Here is a 9,592-nt window from a genome sequence, read left to right on the forward strand (position 1 = left end):
AGCCCCTAGTTTACATATTAATAGTATATTGTAAAACGTCGTAAAACCAGACAGATGTATACTTTTAAAAAATTATCAGTTTATACTACAGGTCTTTGTTTGGCTTAATAATTCATATATGCAATATTTACAATTGTTTCAAAAAGTACTGTATCTTTGACATATCACTGTACTTATTTCTGGTTCGTAATTTAATTTCCAGTTGCGTAATGGTAAATGATTCATTAATATTTGTTTTCATTATAAATAACTGATAAACTCTATTGTATTATTACTTAAAAGTTGTTAAGCCATGTTTGCACCAAACACTTAGGCTGTAAAAAAGTGTTTCAGTGGCTTTTCTCGGAAAGATTTTGTTTTTAGCACGTCTTGTTTACTTATCAAATTTTCTCAAACTATTTATGGCGTGTTTATGTATCACACCATCCTAAAATAAACCTTGTCTCCAAGCAGGGATTCGGTGGCACTCTTTACTGTCCCCGAGAGAGAGATAACTTGATACGCTCGCTTTTAGTTTCCTTAAGTTACTTTCATATTTTAGTTGACGAAATTGATTTAAAACCAATCACAATATAGTGCAACCAGTGTTTGCACGTGTTTATACAATATTTCTTTAAATGATCCTCCTAGCGAATGGAGTGCGCCCAAACAAAATTTTCTTCAATTATAAAACAAATAAGAGCAAAGCTAAAAAAATCTTTTCACACTCAAGATTCTTTTTTAATTTCTGACCAACATATTTGCGTAGTAAAAGGCAGCATTTACATTTTTTAAATGGGTGTTTCCCCTTTTAAAATGTAACCCCCTGGTTCAGGGTTTAGACATTAACACAAATACGTACCAATATCCAACCACTAGAAGGGGCAGTGTAGTTATGTGTTATTGCTACATGGGGCCAACCCCAACCCCACAAATCATACACATTAGTTGTATCCCCTTTAATAGTTCCTCCAGACTTTTTTCGCAGGAATTACAGGTCTGTAACAAAGGTAAAATGAGTTTAGCGTCAACTACTGAGATTCAAAAATTTAAAGAAACATTTTGTATACTGACTCTATTATAAAAAGATAATGCTAAGAACTATATAAATTTTTCCACATTTAGTTATGTAGACACAATGTATTTCATTTGATTTATACATTTAAACTAGTAATATAAGTTTAAACAAACAGCTCACTGCTAGAAGTTATTAGCTCAACTTGCTCTTGAATTTGTCAATGAAATTATATCTCGTTGGACCCTGAGGTAACAGTTGCAATACCCCCCGTCGCGGCAAACCTGCAGACTAAGCGAGTTTCAAATAGTCTGATTGGATTTTTACTCAAATAGTTCCCTAAACAAGTAATATTTATTCCCTTATGGTTTGCTTTGCTGCTACGGTGAAGGGATAAAGTGTTTTGACCAAACATATCCATAGAAATATGAACGAATAGTGTTTTTGGCCTCTGAGGACACCAAAATGAAAAAGTAAATTGGCCCCGTGTCAATGTCTTGTGGCACCTATGGTAATGGTTACTTCCCTATAGGGAATTTCGCTAAAATGGTACAGCGTTTAGTATTTTTACAAAATGAATTATCTATAAAACCGAGAAACTTACATGACATCAGCAAAATATAAACATTGTTTGCTGTTACAATAGCTGTTACAATCCAGGGATCAATATCTCTTAAAACGCCCTACATCTAAGTCTTAAGGTTTTGACACTCTTACTGTAACACTGTGTCTTTATATGTCAGGAAAATTCGTTTAATGTTGAACATTATAGCACTAAGTATTAAATATGGTTCATACTTTAGTCCCCAATTTCGTTTACAGCGAAAGTATAAACGATATCATCTTAGTTGTGGAACTACTGTACTTTATGTGTAGAAGGGCTAGGAGTTACATAATTGTACGATATTACGACACAACCTGCAGAGTTTAACACAATTAACGCTGATATACGGTTGTTTCTTCTAGTTTACTACATCGCATTGCTTAACTTTCTATTTATGAAGATAGACTTAGTACATGAACAAATGTGCCAATGAAGAAGTGATAATATTATAATACTAAATATTGGGTTGTTTTACTTGTTGACTTGTAAGATTTTCTTTAAAAGGTATAATGTGTCTGAAGAAGATATATGATAAAAAATGTTTCATATGTTACAAACCCCTATCCAATTCCTTTTTAAATTTTTCTTTTTTACATACTTCTCTAATTTCCTTTCTACATTTCATTTTTTATCATCTGTTAACTATTTTTGTCAATATTTTTCATACCACTCTATTTTTTTATGGAGTAAATAGATGACTAGACATACTAAATTGTGTGCTAATCAAATTTTTTATGCACTATAAACACACAAAAACTATTATTTTAAATACTTCAATACACCTTGAACACCTTAATAGATATTAAGTTCCTGGAACGGTTGTCGCCAAGTAACAGTTGCAACTTGTATTATCACTCCCAGAGCCCTTGTTACCTGAAGTGGTTCAAACTACATCTCAGGGACTCTTGGATAAATTAACTTGGAGCTGATTACTCGAAGGAAAGCAAATAAGCTAACGCACTAAATCGGTACTAAAACAAAATTAGAAAAGGATCATCTAAGTATTATTGGTTGAAACTTTTGGGCCTAAGTTAATATATAAATTACCTTTATTGCATGAAATATTTCGCATGCCTTTGTCCACAAAGGAGAGAACAAAATAGCAAATTTGGAGTGTGGTATTTATAGATATTAAGGGAGAGAACAATATTGTGGGTGATCAAACAATATTGGTGTCAGGGGTTGGTCTTGTAGAGGTATATAGGGGAGAGACCTTCTCTCCCCTATATATTATATTATATTATGAGACCTTCTCATAATATAATGGTGAGGGTCAAGTACGATTATGTGATATTATGTTTATATTTTGAGATCAATGGTACTGATACGTTTGAATAGGTATGATAATTTATCAATAGCTATTATGCCTACTGTGTAAACTAGCAGACAATTTAATTAACTTTTCAGGTTTGGTAGTTTCAAGAAGACCTTAGCATCTTAAGGTTTCCTGAAGACCGTATTTGAAACTTTATACATTTTGAATTTACCATTAGAAGTTTGAATGTTGGTTTATCACAATTTCATTTAACTATCCGCTATTAATGTCCAATGTCCATGCGATGTGACAAACGTAAATTAAACATGTTAATTGTGGTGACAATCCATTAACTTCGATCCGTTAACCGTGTTTAGTGAATTATTACGAGGGCTCTTAATCAATAACATGAATCTTATATAACCTTTCTGTTACATTAGATTCATGTTAGTTTATTTAATTTTTATTTACAAAAGCCGTGCTGAGCTATTGCATTGATGTCTACCGTGTCTATCGTGAAGACCGATTCTCGATGATGCTGTCAATAATGACAGAATATGGAACGTTTAGAAATGATTGTGGTGATGGGAATTATAGCGGAACATCCATTTCTATAATCCCATATCAGAATATTCCATTGTAATGACTCCAGTGTATCAATAACAGCAATCCTCTTAGTTTGCTAGTGACTGGAAGCTTACAAGATTGTTCGAGTTATAATTGCCTGGTATTTACTAAGAAGAATTAATTCTTAGCAAATGACGATTCCGCATGTACACATCTTATAATTACTGTACACAATTTAAATTCTTTCAAATTGGACTTTTGTCACGTAGTGTGTTTTCTGTGCTTTTGTGAAGAAAGAAACTGAAAAACTCTAATGGTAAAACTGTCTGAGATTGAAAAGCGTTTTTTAAATTTTGGGAATTGAACCCAACATTCTCACACATAATGCTTGACCTACTGTAAAATACAGGTTGTCCCACGTTTGGTTTTATATTAATTGGCTATTTATCCACCGAAAGTTTTGAAACTTTACAAACTTTATGAAGTAAGTTTTGAAAATATTCAGGGAAAATTTCAGCTTCAACTCCTCTTCAATTGATCGCTTTAGTTCATCATCATTATTTAAGCTTTGGGTATAAGCTTGTTCATTCAAGTAACCCAATAAAATGGAGTCTCATTCAGTTAAATCTGCTACGTAGTAAAAACAACTTAAGAAACTAATTTTTATAGTAAGCGCATTGGTTAAATTTCAATATGCCACTATTTTATTTCTACAAGTGTTAGGGAGCTGAAGTTTTACCAGAATATTTCTCAAATCTTCTAAGTTTCAAAATGTTTGGTATGAATGGGCAAGAAATGTAAAATCAAACGTTTAAACCTCTTCGTGGGACACCCTGTATTTTGAACGCGGTTGCTCTTTGTTTTTAAACACAAGTAGTGTTAGCTCGAATATAAGTACAATTTCTATGGTACTACTTTAAGTCCGCACTGCCATTGGGTTGAATAGCGCAGAGGGTATTTAAATTAGGATTGAGAAAGAAATTCGATCCTTTGGATTATAAATCGTTTTTTGTGCCATCTTTACATCCTATGACTCTAGTTCTAACCCGGGACCGTTTTACACACTAATCCAGGCTAATTTCTAGAGGGTTCCGGCATTATTACATGGATAAAATTTAAAAAAATGGATACTTATAAAAACGGATGAATGGATAAAATCACATAGACATCAGGTACCGAAGCAATGCGCTCTACCACAAACCCCCCCCCCCCCCCCGCTTTGATTTCTTGGGGTTTATAAACAGCAGTGATATAGAAAAAGGTGAACATTTTGTGACATTACACTCGTCACTAAGGTAAAGTTTCAATTAGTATTCCAAAATTTCACCTCCAAAGTATCGTTATTAAAATAGCCCACAGTCAATTCATTTTTCATTGATATTGTTAGTTGATGGTCCTAAGTAAATTTATAGTAAGTTATTTTCTACAATAATGAGGTAACAAATTCTACAATGAGAAATACCAACATTTTCATTGCGTGCCTAAGCATGTTTTTCTGTAGTATATTTACATCGTTGGTACAACTTGTGATAATTTGATTAGAAACAGAAACAAGATCGGCCATGTGACTTTTTGGGGCTGAATCTCAGATTCTCTATGTAGCGAACAACCGAATTTAAATCACTGATTACACGACTCACTGCAAACACATTTGATAACTTAGATTACAGAACTAGATATTTCATCACAAATACAAAACAATTGCAGCCACAGCTATATTTTAATTGATTTCACTCGGTCATATAAATGTAAAACTTTTCTTAGTACGTATCAGGTATTACACGTTCAAAGAGTTCTTGAACAGCAGTTCTGAACTGCTCAACTGACTGTAACAATAGACTAACATTCAGATCTAAGTTCAACTACACTTCTTGGTTCTTGGCAACATCAGGTTATTCTGTGTATGATAATTGGCTGAGATTTTCCTTGCTAATAGTTTACATTCTACCTTACCTACAACCTGAGGTAAGAGTACTGTAATGTTAAACTTCCAACCTTGCTTAGAGAAATTAATAAACTAATTAATATAACTTAAAAATTTGCCCTTTATAGGAGTAATATGCTTGGTTCTAATGTAGTTGACGAGGGTCTCTAACATTTGAAAACTGCATAGAGCAAAATGACTTTAAAAGGCAGTTCTGTACTAAAATGTACTATCATAGTTACTAATTACTACAATGACATCTGTTAGGTACTATTATTATTCATAAATTAATATAGCCCCTTATTTTAGGCTTGATGTATATTGTACAAGATTCGTCAATAAAAAGGTTGCTTTCATCATAAACCTTTTAACCACAAAATCAAATTATCAAAATTTACATACCTCGCCACCTACCATTTGTCATGTCAATAATTTAAGTACAATAACATTATCATAATAACGATTTTAGGCCCTAACTCTCTTCGTGGTATACGGGATGACTAAAGATCAATATATTACATATCTATGGTCAAGTGTCCCATAACAGATAACAGATACAAATAACAAATATTTGCGATATTTACCAATATTTCTTTTGGGGGAGAAAACGGAAGGTGATGAAACAATATTGGTGTCAGGGGCTGGCTATTATAGAGGTATAAAGGGGAGATATGAGGACCTTCTTGTTATGTGATGTAATGTGATTTTTTACTTTATGTTTTTTTTTATTATTTCTATGTAAATAGGTTTCTCTACTTTTTCACTTTCTTAGACTACTTTATTGTCACTGTAATCGTTTACATATAGTTTCTACGCACCTTGATAGGTTAGAAATCCTATTGATTCATGTAATAAACTTTAGGTTATTTAAGATAAACAATCAAAATTCAATTAACCACTAACAAAAAGTTATTTTGGTTAGTCAATGTAATAATACTGGTGATGAACGTAATTTGGACATGCTGATTGCGCTGATAATTAAGTGCCAGCTTAATAATTAAAATGTGTATATTGCGGGGCTTCAGAACAGTAAAGTCTACACAATGCATTTTGTACTTACTCTTACATACTGTATGCTGTATGCTTGTCAAGTGTTAATTTGTAGACGTATCCATGTTTTATGAAATAATAATAAGACTGACATTAAACATTAGTACTTCTTGCAAAACTTAATGGCTGTCGCTCTTTTAAGCATTATATGCAGAATAAACTTTAAAGTTTCATGGAGTCTTTTTTCCTAGGACGCTTGGCACGAGCCCGGAATGGTTTTTCACATAACTTTAGGCTAGACCTAAGGGTTAATTTGTAGACGTATCCATGTTTTATGAAATAATAATAAGACTGACATTAAACATTAGTACTTCTTGCAAAACTTAATGGCTGTCGCTCTTTTAAGCATTATATGCAGAATAAACTTTAAAGTTTCATGGAGTCTTTTTTCCTAGGACGCTTGGCACGAGCCCGGAATGGTTTTTCACATAACTTTAGGCTAGACCTAAGGGTTACGGCTTATCACTTAGATAAAATCCATTGGTGATTTGGCGGGATTTGAACCCGGAACCCCAGGAACCGGAGTCCCGTGATATAACCACCGGACCAGCTCGCTCCCCCGGAGTAATGGTAGTCGTTGTTAACTTAAGTTCATCTCTAAATCTTTTGTTTCTGTTATTTATTTTATTTCCGTCATCCATTCATCCGTTCAGCACTTTGTGTGTCAATCCAATTATTAATTGTTTTGCGGTAGTGCAAAAATTGTCTGTTGAATGGTTGTATTTATGTATCTATTTACTACTGTTTGTCCTAACAGAATCGTTGTTACTGTATTATAGTTATAGAGAGTCTCATATTGACCCTTGTTGTTATTTTACTATTGTACTTGTTAGCTAACTGTTTTTCATCATTAATTTAAAGAAACATTTCGATACCTACAGCACAATAGCGTGGTGTTGAGCTGCCAATTTACTTTCTGTTATTTCACCTCCAGAAAGCAGTTTCTAGTGTTCAGGGAACCAGAAAATTACACGTCCTGACCAGTTGTTAATGAAGGTGTTGCTTGTGAGGTAACTCGACCTGTTGGACCGTCTTGGGGAGCTTTAATTGGAAATCGATCACAAGGTTTTCTTTTTTCCCTGAATCCTAAAATTGAGTTAAAAAGGTTAGTTTTTAATCGGTTGAAAATAATAATTAATTGTAGATTTTACTGATATCAAACAGATTGATAGGCTACAAGAACTATATTGTATTTGGTTTGTAGAAAAAGACTTTTATATATTACTTTTCGCATATTTTCTGGGTCAGTTAGGTCAGTTTAGGTTTTAGGTTTAATTGAGCTAGGATTTGTTTGGTTTATTTAGGTTTGCTTACGAATGTTATGTATAGTATTTCTCTTGACCAATTCATTCCATTTCCGATTCGTAAGTTACACTTTCGGTGGTCATATCACAGGGAACTCACGTTTTTTCATTGATTATATCTGGTATAAAAGGCAACTGTCGGTTATATTGGCTTAATAATGTGATTGATTAGGTAGGTGTAGCCATGATAGGTAAACTCAATCCTGCTTGGAAAATGTGTTTTTCGGTCATATTCAACATTGCTTCCTTCCGAACACGATACAAACAATAACATTGCTCCATATGGTGTATTCTTTGTATGAGAATAAATTTTACGGGAAACGTTGATTTCATCTTATAATTTTACATTTATTCCTTAAACAATGGGATTTTAAACTAAGTCACTAATTAACGTGTCTTTATGCTACTAAAAATTATCTCATGGTGACATGTTTAATTTTAAAGTCTTGCTTTGGTTTTTCAATTATGTTAAACAATTTTACTCTTGGTCTATTGACAGCGAAAGTTCTTGAACAGCCGTAGCCTACTTTGCCTACTGCAACAATGGGCTGTAACAATCAGGCTTCAACTTCAGTGGATACTTGGTACTGCAACACCAGAGTTCATTCTTAGTTATGATTGGCTGAGATTATACTTGTGCGTAGTTAAGATTAATTCTAACCCATAATATATAGGCTTTATGAAGTTTTCTCTTCCACATAGTTGCAATTATAAAAACAAAATATAATGGTTTGTTATTTCAAAGTTGTATTTTACATAATTTCTACCTAACCTAAAATAAATCTGTTATTTCATAACATCATTACAACCCGATATTAATTTGTGGTATCATTTAGCTACCATCATATTCTATATGTTTTAAACCTCATACCCTTTAACAAAAATTATGATGATTGATTTTACATTCCTTTGACAAACAAGATACCAAATTTTGTCGATATTATTGGAGAATAAAAACAAAAAGGAGCAATGAAACTATATTGGAGACAGGGGTCGGAAAGGAATGTAATTTGATGTTTGTTGAGGCTATATATTTAGTAAAGTAATGCTATACTAAATACATTTTAAAATTAATATTTCATTTTGAAATTGATATTTCATTTCTTAACGTTTTTTAGTACTGTATTTATTTTCAATGTTGTGTTAGGCACTTAATGTGTAAAGCTTGGGGACTGAAAAATCATAGGCATAAACATGAAACCTACTGAATCGATCAATTCCTGTTGGTTTATTAATGCAGTACTGAACATCCCGATTATTGTCCATGCAGTGAGTGATAAACGTGAATTAAACATGTTAATTGCACTGACAGTCCATTAACTTCGATCAGTTAAAATTGTTTAGTGAATAATCACTGAGGCTCTTAAATGAAATAAATGATAATATAAGTTCTGAAGACGTCCTTTTGTGTTTAACACATGTCGTGAGAATTGTTGCCCGACATTTTGAACGGTTTTCTTTTTTATAAAAAAAGATACTTACCTAGTTGTCATTTGTTTGTAAAATGGCGTTGTTGAGACAGGTTGACAATAGCAAGACATAAGTTGAAAATGTTACCTTAAATTTTTTTATTTGTCCTTGCAGTTGTGTTAGATTTACCACAGTAGGCCACAAATCACAGTAGATAACCATAGTATTTTGTATAATCACTTTGTGGTCAATGTATGGATATTACATAGTTGACACAATTAAGTTAACTTCGGCCAGACGTTTTTCTATTTATTTACGGTACTACGGTCTTCACTAGGACAGTAAGGACAGGTAAACGTATTACAAAAAAAAGCGCTACAAAGACAACAGCAAAACTACGTCAATAGTTTATCAAAAAAAGGTTTACGAGTTTAATTACGATTCGGACCTGGTGAATCGGTCGATCCAATGTATCTTGATCTGA

The sequence above is a fragment of the Macrosteles quadrilineatus genome, unplaced genomic scaffold (genome assembly GCF_028750875.1).
Source record: "Macrosteles quadrilineatus isolate MER2022 unplaced genomic scaffold, UCM_ALF_1.0 Scaffold_2__2_contigs__length_208266976, whole genome shotgun sequence".
In the NCBI taxonomy this organism is placed as follows: Eukaryota; Metazoa; Arthropoda; class Insecta; order Hemiptera; family Cicadellidae; genus Macrosteles; species Macrosteles quadrilineatus.